Consider the following 16,389-nt stretch of genomic DNA (forward strand, 5'->3'; position numbering starts at 1 on the left):
TTAAATGTTTGTTAGATTTCTTATATTTCAACCAAATATAGACCTAATTGTGGGACAGTTTATTATGCATCAATAAATTATGTGATGTACTAAGCTGATAGGAACGGAAACTCAAGTAGAAACTGTGTATCAACATTTCAAAGACACTTGATTCAATTTTTCATAATGTCTTTATGTTCAAGAGGAAAACTATGGAATAATTTAAATCAGATAAGTATGTTTTTACTATTTCTGTAGTAGTGAGAGAACAGTGCCTATTAAAGATATTTTTAGACAGTTTCCAGCCTTATGTTACAGGGCTCCACCCTCAACTTTGTTCTTGTTAACAGTTTTTATATTAATAGTGGAATGAAGATACTGATGGCATGCTTATCAAAAGCAACATCAATGTGGGAGGGATAGAACAGTATAGGTTACTTGGATTAGAGCTTAAAAAAATAGTCTTAAAAATGACATTAAAATTTCACAGACGTCATTGCACACCCTGCAAAAATGCTCCCAAAAAACAATCCCAAGAGACAAGCAAAAGTTAGGAATAGCCACATCAAAACAGTGGAATATATAATAAAAATATTAATTATTTTGGTTAAAACTAAGCTCATTTAGTTCAGCAATATGGTACGCTATAGGAAAAGCTAAAGCAGTATTAATAAAAGTATTGTGCCTAGAACTGTGTTTAGAAATACAGAAAAGTTGAAATAGCAGGTTAACAAACTGCAGCACATCTGGAGAACACTAATTAATGAATATATAGGAGCATAGTTGAAATAGTCACTGGTTTTGTGAAGAATTAAGGTGGAAAGTGGAGCGGAAAGTATGAACTTCTTGGTTATATTCCAATACATAAAAGACATCTGTATGGAGGGAATTGTACATATTATTATATTTATTAAGTTGTAATTGTATTTAAATACAGATGTTTTCGAGTAGCAGTTAGAAAGAAGTTGAAGGAGAGAAGTTCAACCCATATGACAAAGATATATCTGGGAGTTGGACGTGTCTGAAAAGAGAAAATGAGAGAAAAATTGTGAATTATCTATTTTGCTGTTGAAGCAGACAGTAAAAATACCAAGAGAAAGTGATAGTGCATATTCCTGAATCATATGTAAAGTTAATTATATGATTTCTATTTCCTAATACCATGACACCTATCAGTTTCACTATACTGATTACACATAGGTTTTAATACATAGCTTTGTATGATATGTCACTTGATGTTAATTTGATTTTTGAGAAGTCAGTATTGCAAGACACAAGATGATTTTCAGAGCCTAAAGTTGAGTCAGCCCACAAATATGATCACAATACATCTTTACCAATGGAGACTATTTCATTTTAAAAATATGTAAGTATATATCTGACTTGTTTATCCATTTATCCCCTTGAGGTCTACTATAATCATTGCAAACACATTTTAAAAAATATTTAACCTAAAAACACAAAAAGAAAGGGGAGAACAAATCAGTAAAATGATATAATTCAGAATTGAAGGATGGGAACATTTAACAGAGGGAATAGTCAAAATCTAAGGATCTGAGGAAGGGGATACACATGGGACTCCCCCAGTGTGCTCCCAAGTCCCTGGCAGTCTCTGTGACTGGAATCACTATGTGAGCTAGTATTTTAGTAAAGGTTCTCCATAGAAACAGAATCAAAATATAGAAAGAGATTTATCATACAGAGAATTGGCTCATGTGGTTATGGTGGCTGGCAAGTACAAACCTGCAGTGAGGGGCAACAGATGGAGACTCAGAAGAGCAGCTGGAGGAGTTCCCTCTGAAAGCCAACAGCCTGAAGACCCAGGAGAGCTGATGTTGTAAATGAAGTCTGAAGGCAGCCTCCTGGGGAATTCCCTTTTGCAGGTGTTTTTGTTCTATCCAAACCTTCAACTGATAGGAGGAGGCCCACCAGCATTACGGAGGGCACTGATTTACTCAAAGTTCACTGACTTAAATGGAACTCTGACCACCAAAACACCCCTCAATAGACACACAAAAGGAACTGTACAACTGGTAAGGTGGGAATGGCCTCAGGCCAGAAGATAGGGAAAATAAATTATTAAAAGTTTATACAAAAGGCAATTGCAGGCCCATGCCTAGCCACCTCTTCCTCATAGCTGGATGATCTTTTTACCGACCCTGAAGATTTTTGCTATTATTAATTAAATAACCAATGAATTAATTAACTTAAAATGATTCTGACAGGAATTGGGAAAGGGGACAGAGGAAAGCAAAGGGCATCTTACTTTAAAAAATGATCATTATGGTTCCATATTCTTTGTGTGTGACTTGCTTTTTTCCTTGATATGGGCTTTATTTTTATTTTTTGCCATCAAATCTGTTATGAATTCAATAGACTTTTTCAATTTGAAAATCACTATCTTCTAGTCCTAGAAAATTTTATTTTATTATTCCTTTGTTATATCCCTCTCCTTAATGTACTCACATTACTTTGAAATGTTGATGTCATATGTAGAACTCCTGGATTCCTCTTCTAATCATTTTAATGTTTCTCTCCAATTCTCCACTTCTGTTTCAGGTGAGAGGCAGTGTTCTACTTTGCTGAGATACCCCAAATGAAAATATCATCCTCCAATTGTAAATCTTTGTTTCTCTCCTACTTTCTAACTCATTGCTCTTGTTTTTATAAGTTCAGTAGGCAATGACTATCTTTTCTTTGCATCAGTCCTAGTTACATAATATGATTTCAAAATCCTTCTTTAGGTATTATTATCTCTTAAATTTTTTCCCAATTATTTCTTGAATTTAAAAATTTCCACCATCCTATTTTTACTTCCATTGGCTTTTCTTTGTTCTCTGAATGTTCTTTGCATAGCACTCTGTTCTTTTCCTATGGATAGAATAACATTTCTGCCTTTCTAAGGATATTCATTATTAGGGTTTAGATTTTTTTTTTGCTGTTTTTACAGGTTCTTTTTTAATGGGTTTATTTAGTTGCATATTTGATTGAATTCTGTCTTCATATTGTATGATTTTTACAATTGTTTGCTGATCCTTGGCTTTCTGTTCACATTTAAGAATAAAATTAATAAAAATATAAACTATATTAGTGGGCTGGAATTACTGACTGGTGTGTTGAAGGATTATCTGCTGGATAAATGAGCATTCTATTGAGATTTCCCAAAATATCAGTATTAATGGGTAATTTTTCTTGTGCTAGATGTCCATATTTTATCTGGGTTTTAAAAGTCTTACTATGAGAATCCTAAGTGCTCATTTGGAAAAAAGGTTTAGATTTTCTCCACTGTGTGTGTAGAAATTCTTGAGGTCCCCTTCTATTGAGCAGATTCTTCACTCTGCACTCAGGTGGGCCTGGTAGCTGCAGCTTTAAGTCTTTCTGATAAAACTTCACCAGAAAGTTTCTTGTCTTGGGGAAGAGAATGGCCTGACTTCATGGGCTGGATGTAAGTTTCTATTACTGCATTTCCTCATTCTGCAATATTTCAATAAACTATCTTATTTTTTTAGCTGCACCAATATTCACATCTCTAGAAATACTGTTTCTCTTCGTTCCTGAGTCTATCCAAGGTACAGAGTGAGTCACTTAATTTTATGTTGGTGGCAGTGCTTCAGATTTGCCTGCTCTGATGTCAGTGTCTTCTTCTCTATCTAGTTTCCAGTTTCAAAACATTGCTAGCTCTGCCATTTACTATTATCTCATCTCTTATTGGCTCAATGCCCTTTAATGGTTTAATGGAACTTTTCTGGAGTTAGCTGAAATAAACTCCTGTGTTCTTTTTGCCATATTTAACTGACAATGCAAAATAGAATTTAGAAAGAAATCTCAAGAAAGAACCAGTTAAAATATTTGAAAGTAACTGTTTTTCCACATAGGGTCTGGGGTTATGTGGAGCATAATATTGCTGTTGATGATAGAAACCCTTTAGTAGAGACGGCAATTTTTTTTCCAAATTATATAAATATGTTACTTTAATAGAAGTATTAAATGATTTAAGAAAACAAAGACTATATTTTAATTTTAAAAGTTTTACTTCTTGAAGTGTGTATATTTTCATTGTAATTTTCAGAAATATGGTTGGAAAATAAAATGGTGTTTCTTTTTAACAATATGCTTAAAAAAGTCACTCCCTTAATACTGATTTTTGAGTAATCAGGTAAGTAGCATAGCAGTACAAATTTTCAGGTGGTTCTTAGAGAAGAAGGGATTAAAACTTACTGATTTCACTCCCCCCCATTATACTGATATGTAAAATTTAGCATTAATGGTTTTAATGGAATGGTTTTACAAATTATTGAAAAATTTACACACACAAAAATATAGATATTTACATCTCTCTCTCTTTGTTGCTTGCTTGAGGTCTAATCTGAGTATTCCAGTGAATAAGATAACTAACTAGACTTTTATAAGAGCAGGAAAACCAAAAAATTCATCAGACTCTTTATTATTATATTTGCTTTATTGCAGAACTGTACCTGCAACATCTTCAAGGTATGTCATACATGTTTTCACAAAGTTCTTTGAAAATAATTTCATTCCTATTCTAGGAAAATGTATTCTTAGATTGGCCCAGATACTGTCTTTCAGTGCAGTGTGTAATGTGATTTGGTCAAATTGCCTAGGAAAATTTGCATTTTCCTCTTACTCTTCCTACCATTCTTTTCTTCTTCTTTTCTATTTGGTCCGTTTGAACATTCCATCACTTTCCATCTCTATTTAGCAGGCATAGCTTAAACAGTAAGGTTTATATTTTTTCTTAGTGAGAAGAGAATTTTCTCAATTCCTAATTGAAAATCTGGTTCAAACAGGAGGCCCGAGCAATAAGAGTCAAGTCTTCAGCAATTTAGAGAGACCCCAACAAGTGATGTGACCTTTTTCTTTGTTGGAAGGATGGTATGTTTGGAGAAAGACTGCACATTATTCACCCACTGAGAAAATAGCACTTATATAAGGTAACAATTATTTTAACATGCATTGCAAACTGCTATCATAACTTCCAATAAATGTATTGCACCTAACTTCAAATCAGTGAAATACAGGTTGGATTATTTTCAGTGAATGATAGATGAATATATTTCTATATTTGAAAAATGTGTGGAGCAGTGATTTTCTGGGAATTTTGTAGTGTGCTTATATTTTTAAAAGGTTAATTTATAGTGATTTTCAAAATTATGAACAGGTTATGGAAAAATGTAGTTTCAAACTATAAAGGAATACTCTCATTAAAATTTTGAGAAGGATTTCATACTGATTTGATATTTAAAATGAATTATTCAAGGTATTTGTATAGCTTCATAGACCCTATCTTTATGCCTAATCTTATTTTAGGCTCTCATGACTTAACCTTACACAGAAAAAAATACCCAAAACAACAACTGTACTTTTAACTCAATCCAGTTTGTTCAAAGGTTAGGTTCTGAAAACATGGGCGTCTTAAGACTGAATATTATTTTATATGTAGTATCTGTAGTCATTAAATAGCACATTACATTTTAGAATTTGCCTTATTTTTAAAAATCTACACTATACATGGATATATTTCCTTTTAAGTTGACTTTATCCCAAAGAACACAACTACATATGCTGTTTCTACCAAGTCTAAGGTTGCTATATTTTTTATGTGAATATTCATTTCTGAAGATTTATTATTATGTTCATGGATATATTTAAAACAATCTACTTTGAAAATAGTAAGATTGTCTTAAGACATAAATATACTTTCGATCGCCTCGTTTGGCTTCCATTTTGAAGAGGGCACTGCACCACAATCACCAAAGAACACTCTAAGTGGTCAGACTGTGGAAGGGACTGGAGTTATTCAGCTCAAGTAAGTGTTCTTAGAGGCAATGAGAGATAAAGAGATTTTTAAAAATGATTCTTTAAAAGTTTCTAAAATGATCTATAACTTTAATATTTAGTTTAAAAGTTCTAAATGTTAAATATATATGAATTGGAAATCTGGTTATTTTTAAATGAATATTTAACTGCTCAGAGTCACTAGAGAATGTTAACAATTTCAAAGCTTGAAATAATATACTTAGTATGATTGAATGTTTTGTTTGTTTGTTGATTTTGTAACTATAATTCTAAGGTACAGATACTGAAATAGACTGTAACAGTGGCTTCCTGCTCACACCCTCTCTAGAGTTTGATTCCAATTGCACCTATAAAAAGGGGTAATTAGTCCTTTCTGTTATATTGCTGTTAAGGGAAAGAAAGCTCAGTTAACTGCCAGCTAGATACTACTTTAGATTAAAATCTTGGTATCAGTAACTTACTATTCCTTTCAAATTCCAAGTTGAGAGTTCTAAAAAAGTGAGAAATGTCACCTTCTTAAATATTATGGTCTATTAATTATTTCACAGCAGTGAAGTTTATTGGTGCAGTTAGTTGACAGATAGGAATATCATTCTTTGTAAAATTGTGTGTAGTGGAGACAAGGTTAATACTAATTTAATATGCATTAATGATATGATTGAGTGCATTCAAAGATGAGAGAGCTGTGATCTTAGGAAAATGGCATATTCTGACTTGTTAAAAAATTTGAAAATGAGAACATGCTCAAAGCACATATTTCTTCATGCATCCAGTACTGTTGGCAAGTTAAAAATATATAATTATAATTATTTTTCATTAATGTGTGTATTATTTTGACAGTAACTTCTCATACAAGGACTTGACTCTAGAAAATAATTTCATTCCTTCCTAAGTACACATGTGGCTACAATATAAAAAATATACTAAACATTTAATTTAAATAAAGAGAACAGAATAGGTATTCTAACTTACAAAATAATTTTCAAACATATGAAGAAAATGAATGTCAAATGTCAGCTTAATTATTTTTAAACTTATCTTTAATGCCTTACAGCCAATGTAGTTAATTCACAGAGGATTTTGGATACTTCTGCATAACCTTTCCCATTTTAAAGATGTAAAATCAGAAAATCCTTAGAAGGATATACAAATTTAAATGATAGACATGTCACATAAACAATGGCATTAGCATTTATTTGTAATTTAATTATATTAATAGTTATAATTAGGATAATAGGAGCTTTTGCATTGCTATAATAGGAGTCTGCCTTTAATGTTTTAGTCTGTGCTTTAATTCTGCCAAGATGAAATGGAGGAAAATGTCAATACTAAGAACAAAGCGTAATTTGCATAGGAATGGAAACAGCTACATCATGACAAACAGATCTTGATTTAGCTAAGAGCTGAATAATGTCATGAGTTTTTGTACTCAGAAATTTATTTTTTAAATCCATACATACCATGAAAGATTGATGAAGACAGCTGCATTTTTAATTCAAATAAGATCAGCTGTTTGGCAGAGGAGGCAGAGAAAAGAAAAATTGCTACAACGATGTAAGTGAAGTGAGAAAAATCAAAGACAAAGTGAAGCATAATGAAATCATCAAGCAAAATACACATTAAATGTAACTTCATTCATTTCAGAAAGAAAGTTTTGTCTAATTTGCTTTTCAGTGTGACCAGTATAGTTTATACAAAAAAGATGAAAATTTCCCTAAATAAATATCCCTCAATGAGGACATAAGAAAATTAAGCATAAAAAAAATTCAGTAATTATTTAAGGAACATAGTCCTTCAATTGTGTTGGTCAGCATTATGCTATATTTTAGGCTATGAGCGTTTAATTCACCTTTTACAACAAAATCTCTACCTAGTGTCCTAATTCTTACCTAGTTTCCCAAAGTTTCCTTTCCTACTTTACCTGACCCAGAACGGAAGAGCTCAAATGATCAGATATCTGCAATAATTATTGACAGATGCTCTCTACTTTTAGGTTGCCTCGATTTTGCCTACTATTTACGGATAGATTCTGCCTCCCGTACCACCTTTACCCACCCAGCCACCCATGTGGCAGTTGGATCCTGTCGCTGATCTGCTTATTGCTAACTATCTCATCTGAAAGCTCAAGTATTGCTAAGAGCTAACTGCCAAACTGCCTTTTTCAGCCACTTCTGTTAGATTCATGGATTGCCTCTCCTGTCCTATTGGAAGGTTCTCACTCTGCTCTCAGAAGCTTGCTTGGCTCTGTTGTTTAAAGAAATTAAATACTATCACTAATATTTATTTAACACTTAACAGTCTTACTGGTTTCTTTTTTAAGCAGTTGTACGTGTTTGCTATATTGTGATACAAAAACACACATAGTACTTATTTACCGGGACCTTAGAGTTTAGTGGGCTGTAATGGATTATATATACATAAATAGATAACTACATATGTAATTAAGATTTTAATGTGATTAAAAGAAACAATCAGGATTTAGTGTTAGAGACTAACAAAGAATCTAATTAGGGAGAAACTTAGCAAGAATTATTGAACAGTTAGCTATATTCACAATACCACTACTATTATTATAATAAATACTAAGGGAATAATCAAAGACAATTTATTGAAATAAAACTAATAATTATCCTTTATTAAGTGGTTAAAATATACTATACTCCATTCTACATGCTTTACATATATTAACCTATTTATTCCTATGAGAAGTCTTTGAGGTAGATGGTGTTAGTCCAATTGTGGGTCAAATTGCAATATTTCCAGAATCTCTTGCCTGGGCTTAGTCCATTTCTATATCAATGGGTATTTACAAGGATTGGGGAGAAGCAGTTCTCCCCTAAGCCCAGCCATGATGGGGAGAGACGCGAGTGGAAGTAGACAAACGGAGACAGGATGCTTGTGAGCAGTAAACGGGTTTCTCCCACTTTGTTTTTCTCTGTGAGTGATGTCAGTTTCATGGGTTTCCCTGGTTTATTTGCCCCGGGCTGGAAACACACTTTCTCCCAGACTTACACCTGGTATAGTCAGCAAAATCTCTGGACTCAAAATCTGTCCTCATGGGTTTGATGTTTGTCCAGTCAGCTCCAAGAGATGGTGGGGAGATACTGAAAACCCCCTGTGGGTAGTGGGGACCACCCAGTGGCTGGTGTGAATGGAGGTCTCCCAGTGCATGGTGCAGCTTCACCCCGAAACCCTCCATCTGTCCAGCTTTCCCTCAGGGAGACCCCTAGTGGGAAACTGGTTTAGGGTAAACCGTCTCCTAGATGATGGGTCCCTCCCCAGAACTGGGGAAGGATGGAGGCTCTGGAAGCTATGGAATTGGCCCTCCATGGTATAGGAGACTGCTTAGGGGCCCTGAGTGGCTGTGTGTTAGCAGGGATTGTGGGATTGTTGTTTCTTGAGTTAGTGGAAAGGGTTACCAAGGAGAGATATGCAACTTGGCATCACTTGGAGGATCTAGGCAATAAGCTATGGGATGGCCTTAAGAAAAAGAGACAGTTATTGAGAACCGAGATTGCTTTGCTGAAAGACATGTTAGCAGTGAGGGAGGAGGTGGCAGGAGAATCTGCATTGCTGGAGACTGTGGGGGAGGGAGAGGAAGGAGTGTAGTGACCTCAGGCTCAGAGATGGTAGAGGAGATCTCAGGGGAGGATAAAGGGGTGGGGAAGGGGGCCAATCTGTTGCTGAGGCCACTGCCCAAGGCACCTGCACCCCTATATTGAAGGTCTGCCCTGTTGTAATTAAGAAAATAAAAACAAAATAATCAAGGGCTCCTCAGGGGGAGGAGCCACCCCCTCTCGAGGTTATGGAGCACTCCATGCTCCCCTTTATGCCCAGGATGAGCTGGTGGACATGAGCATCTGGTTTCAGCAGAAGCCTTTGGATCATCTGCCTACATCACTTTTGAGTCTATGGAATATGGGAGTTGGGAATGTTGTTTTGTCAGGCCCTGAAATAGCTAAACTGGCTCCATAACAACTCACCCTTCCATCAGCAGTGGTTGCAAAGTGTCCACCATACCCCAGGGAATCATGCACTTTTGGATTGGCTGACAGCAGTTTGGCCTAATCAGAGTGATTTACCATAGTTCCCCAATAGCTGGAAAACATATGCAGAGCTCCAGCACATGTAATGGAATTGGGTATGAAAAATATCATCTATAATAGGGACTCCTGGGTCCTGATGAGGAGTTGTTCATGGTGGGAATGAGAAATCTGGTGCTTCCCCATGCCTCCTTGGGTCCCTAGGACAGTTTGCCTTCATGTGGGAAGCTGGCAGTGAACACTCACTGTCCTGCCACAGGGATACCTCCACAGTCCCACTATTTGAAACAGACTTATAGTCCAGGACTTGGCCACATGGAAGAAACTACAAACAGTGTGACTGAATAACTACAAAGATAATATTATGCTCACATCTGAATCTCTTACAGATTTAAAAGGGGCAAATCCTAGATTGCTGTAACATGTGCAGCAGAAAGGATGGGCTGTAAACAGCACCAAGGTTCAGGTACTGGGCTTGTCAGTAAAGTTCTTGGGGGTTGTCTGGTCAGGCAAAACTAAAGTTATGCCAGAAATAGTTATAGACAAGGTCCAGGCTTTCTCTACCCCTCCCACTGTGGCAGGACTACAAGAGTTGGGGTCTTTTGGTTACGGGAGAGTGTTTATCCTGCACTTGGTGCAAATTCTGAAGCTCTTATACTGGTTGATACAAAAGGACTTCAGATGGGATTAGGATGAGATGTGCAGGTGCTTTTACTGCTGCTAGCAGTCTAGGTCATACAGGCCTTGACTATAATGGACTCATCAAGGCCTGTGAGCTAGATGTTCATGTAATCTAGAATGGTTATGGATGGTACCTCCGGCTGAGGCTTGAATGGACCCACCAACCAGTTGAATCTAGCTACAACTGCAGAAAGGAGCCAAGATCTGGTACACCTTGATAAAGAAGCAACTGGCTGCTGTGTGCCATGCCTTGCTGGTTACGGAGCCCATCACCAAAACAGCTCCAACCAAGGTAATAACCACCTATCCCACTGCGGGGTGGATGTGAAGCTGGACCCAAAGGCCATGGAGTTGCATTGCATAGACACCTACACTGGCCAAATGGGGTGCATATTTACAGTAGTGTAGCACCTTCTCTGCTATTAAGTGGAGAACTCCGTTTATTGAGGCCAGTGATACATACCAATAGAAAGCAGGAATAACTTGCTTTTGAGCCACTGGTAGCCGAGACTCCTTATCAGCAGGGACAAGCCCCTATAACTGAAGATGCTTGGTATATAGATGGCTCCAGTCATGGTCAGCCTCCAAAGTGGAGGGCTGTGGCTTTCCATCCTAAGACTGAGACAATATGGATGGATGATGGAGAGGGGTAGAGCAGCCAATGGCTGAGTTGCGGGCAGTATGGCTCATGATCACCCAGGAGCCCTCCCCTATAGCTGTCTGCACTGACAGCTGGGCCATCTATCAGAGCTTGACCCTGTGGCTACCAACATGGTACCATACCAACTGGATGATTGTTTACTCACCCCTTTGGAGGCACACACAGTGGACCAGGTGCTTTGGCTTGAAGGAAAGCCTGCCTCTGATGTAGCCCAGTGGTTGCACACAGGGCAAAAAACAATGTGGGCTACAACCCGTTGGTGGGGCTTGCTGTTGACCTTTGGAGAAGCCAGCAGATCCCAGAAGTAGTGCCTTGTGTGCTCTAAGAGGGACTTACACTGAGTCCCACAATAACATGGGACAATAGTAAAAGGCTAATACCCCTTGTCAGGTGTCAGATGACTATATTGGGCATCTGCTCATATCAGAAGGATATTGATGTGCCATGACTTGTGTGGATACAGCTGTTAGGCTGTTGATTGCCTTTCTTGCACATTGTGAAGATCATAAAATGACCAAAGGGACCTTGAGCTTCTCTTTGGAGCCTATGGCCAGTTGCAGGTGATTGAGAGTAATCAAGTCACCCATTTTACTGGACATGTGTTATAAGAATGGATGCAGCTATTAGGAATAAAGTGGAAGTTTCATGTACCATATAACCCTACTGGCACAGACATGAGAGAGAGGTGCAGTAGTTTATTGAAATCTGGCCTGTGTTTGGACACCATTAATCCATGGGGCTGGTCAGTCCCTTATAGACAGTGTTATGGCATTTGAGTAAGCCCCAGAAAGGAGCCTTGAGCCCTGTGGACATGCTAACACACATTACTTCCTCTCCTATACAATTGTGTGTGCAAACTAAAGAGGAGTTATTGAAGCCAGCCAGACAGAGTGGGTTGAAAGTCTGATATACTAGACCAAGATGAGATCCCATTCCTGCCACTGTCCTATTACAGGACCACTCTCTTGCATGCCTCCTGCCTGATGGACAAGATTTGCCTATGCTGGTGTCATTAAAACATGTATCTTATCATCCTTAAGGTTATTTTCTTCTAGTGTTCTTGTGACTTGGACCCCCCCATCCTGGCTGCAGATACTTCTTGCTACTTTGTGCATGGAGCTCCTTACTAGTTTCACTGTTGACCTTCCATCTAATGGGTGAGCTATGGACTTAATCTGCTTAAGACTTTGAACCTAGCTGGATCTTCCAGCTTGTAGATCATCATAGTGTTTATCATCATTGCTGTTGTTTTTGTATGTTATTAGTCTGGTTACAATGCTCCAGTTTTCTCACACAGGGGCCATTGTGGAAGATGGAGAGTAAGTAGATTGTGAGGTGAGATTTCTGAAGGGGTGGGCTGTGGTAAAATTGTAGTATTTCTAGAGTTGCTCACCTGGCCTTAGTCCATCTCCATATCAATAAGTGTTTACAAGGGGTGGGGAGAAGCTGTTCTCCCCTCAACTTAACCACGACAGGGCAAGACATGGGCGAGTAGCTGTAGATGAATGGAGCCAGGATTCTTGTCAGCAGTAAATGGGTTTCTCCCACTCTAGTTTTCCCTTTACTGATTTCAGCATCACAGGTTTCCCTGGTTTATTTGCCCCTGGCTGGGAACACACTTTCCTCCTGGAGTTACACCCATTTACAGGTGAAGAAGATGCAATACAGATGTAGATTGAACTGCTCAATGCCTTGCTAGTAATGAAAGGTTTTGTTTGGTATTAGATTGTAGGTGGCTTGGGTTCAGTGCCCATACTATAACCATAATGTTATACCACCTATCAAGGTGCTGAGACCCAAAATCTCATCTAAATTGAAAAGCGGAAAAAATAATACAAACCAAACCAATGTACCAAAATAGAGGGAGAACACATGCAGTGACGGCCATTTGGAACAAAGCTGAAGGGAAGTGACTATTGTCACGGGGAGAGCAACTCCAGGTGAGTGCTACCATGTGCAGGGATAAATAAATACAGTGTTTTAAAGATAAAGGGAAGTCTTGAAAACATTCTTTATAGACCATTTACCTGATCCAGTTCAGTGACCTGAACCTTTCTTGTTTGTTTTGTGCTTTGCTTTGCTTTGTTTAATTAATTTTCTTGATGTTATGCAGAAAATTAATTGGTATGGAGTAGCAAGAAAGGAAGTGAAGATACCCTTTTGGGACCATTGCCACACTTCAAGAGGAGAGTGATGATTTGCACTAAGATTGTAGCAGCAGAAATTGAGACAGCTGAACTAGGTAGAGACACATTTACAAAAAATTTTTGCTTGAAATACAGTTGATATGCAATATTTTATTAACTTCAGTTGTAAAACAGTGATTCAGCAACTATATACATTATTAGATGCTCACGAAGATAAGTGTAGTTGCTATCTGGCAACATACAAAGATATTAAAATAATATGGATTATATTTCTTATGCTGTATGTTCATCTGCATGACTAAGTTATTTTATAATTGGATGTTTGTACCTCTTTATCTCTTTTACCTATTTCATCCATCCTCTCCCCATGACAACCACCATACTGTTCTCTGTGTTTATGAGTTTCTGTTTTGTTTGCTTGTTCATTTGTTTTATTTCTTTATATTCTTCATTTAAGTGGACTCATATATATTAGAGATTATATATATATATATGTGGGATATGTGGGAGTTTGAGAAATGAAGGCTAATGCCAAATTTTCTGGCATGCTGAAGTTCTATTCTAATAGGTACAGAAATATGAAAGTTTAATATTAACCATGTCAGGCCACTAAACATTCTGGATTTTAAACAAATGATTTGCTAATTAGGTAAGCATGATAGCTGGATAATGCAATTATTAATAGATGAAACTTCTGAATCCTTTTCTGAAAAATGAAGAATCAATAACATAATAGAAGGGTGAAGAATTATAAAGAAAACAATACTGTAAATTATGTTTTTTCAAATTTTCTCTTATTAATAAGGTGTGCTTATATTAAAATAAATGTTACAAATATTAAGGACATAAAGGCATAACTAATAGCATGATGTTTAAATAGTCAGTCATTCCAGATTCACTTGACAGGTTTAAATACAATCACAAAATTAGTGGAGGAAAGAAATAGAGCAGCTGTTCACATATTTGGACTTTAGGAAAGTATTTTATATTGCCTCTAAAGCTTTTGCTTGCACAATTAATTTTAAAGAAAAGATAAAAATGTAGTCCAAGTAACTGTAGATAAAGACAAATGACCAACTATCTGATAAAGGTTTTTTCTGGGAGTCTTAGTTCTGTTACTATGTGACATCTAAATGAAACTAAAAAAAAAAAGCAAGAATAAACCAACCCAACTTGGAATATTATAGGCACTGACTTAAAGACTTGAAGAGGGCAAATCCCAATATATTGGAGGGGTTAAGTGTTTCACTTAAGAGTACACTTGGTTTGTTTGAGGAAAGGTGAAGATTAAAATTATTTTAAGAAAACTTTAATTATATTAAAATGAGTAATACTGGTGACATAGATATTAATGAGTAACACAACCCCACTGAGTATAGAAATGGGGTGAAATATTTCCAAATGGTAAAAAAATTAGAAGCCATCAGTTTGCTGGAAGTAATATACATACACATGTCTGGTTACCATGGTATTAGACTGATAATAAGCAGTGCCTTTTGAAAAAAAACAGCTCACTCCTTTGAAATGCACTATTTTAAAGAACCCTATGCTCGTATTTTCAAGATAACCTTTTTTTTTTTAAACAAAGCTTGACATTCTTGAGGGGAGCTTATTTTCATCATTGGAAATAAAAGCAGATCTATACGCTTTCATAATCCATCTAGGAGAAGGAAAGACTGGCAACTCCTAATGAAAACTAAAATCTCTAGGACATAGTTAAATAAAATGCCACAACACAGACCTGTACCTAAAAAGATCTTCAGGGTAGGTTAAAAATTGTCTCATAATACACTGTTTCAAAACAGAGAATTGTGATATGAAAATTCCAAAATATCATGTTATTCCTTAGAACATAACTTCATACATAGTAGCCAAATTGTTCATAAGGCAGATACAATCAATTACAAACTACAGTGGTTTCTTTTTGAGGCCACTATCTTGTTAAGAGTAAAACTGTTACCTGAATAGAGATGTATACTTATTTTTATTCTTTCTATAGGGAACTGGGGTCAAGGGTAGTGAATCTTATTTATCTGGAAACAAAATTATATACATATGCATATATATATGCAAAAGAATTCCCAATTTATCTATTTTAAGATTCTTATAGAATCTTTATAATCTGTCAACAGAGTAGTCATTTCTTCCTTATTTTTTAAATTGAAATATAAGTGTTATAACACTGCTTAAATTTAAGGTGTAAAACATGCTGATTTGATATATCTTATCTGTATATTGCAATATGATTACTTCCAGACAGTTGCCAATGTTTTTTTAAAAAAGCATTCATCTTATGCTCTTAATACTTTCTTTATAGTAAATTGTATCCTTCCCACCATCCCAAATCTTGTGTTTCTAGAATCTTATATTCTTTATAACTCTTCAACTATTATTATTTTTTATAATATTTAAAATGAGAAGTAAAGTTTTTAAGAAATCACCCTTAAGCTAGGTTGGAAATTGTTTTATGTACTGCATATAAATGGCACTGAAAGATCAATTTCCTGAAGAGAAGGGGATAAATAATTTCAATAGAATATTCAACATTTTCCTCATTTGTTTCTCAACCACAAATAGACCAACCATCTTCTCAGCTGGACTGTGTATGACTCACTTTCTACTTTCTCAGACTTTTAGAATGTGAAAGAGGCAACATTTGTTACTTCCAAAGTAGAAAAGTATATATTTAAGTATTTGTCTTGTTTATTTTAGATATTAGTTTAAGGATACTGTACAATCAGTATTAGATTGAATAATTTCTGTAACTTTAAGCACTGAAAGTTTGCTTTACATTCTAACATTTCATTTACATATATAACACCAAATATGGTTTAAAATGTCACTTTGAAGTATAGGTATAAAACTATAAATATATAGTTAAATACCGCATAATTACTTTTGTAAACTCAATGTATACTTTTTCAGTTGAAAAAGGCCATAAAATAAATTGCATTATTATCAAAGTATAGCAAAAATAAAATCTATATATGTTAATTATTGATAGTCTTTGGTTTAGTGAAGTAGGTAAGTATATCAAGTATGGTGTCAATATACTGTACTT

Source organism: Manis javanica, chromosome 3 (genome assembly GCF_040802235.1).
Source record: "Manis javanica isolate MJ-LG chromosome 3, MJ_LKY, whole genome shotgun sequence".
In the NCBI taxonomy this organism is placed as follows: Eukaryota; Metazoa; Chordata; class Mammalia; order Pholidota; family Manidae; genus Manis; species Manis javanica.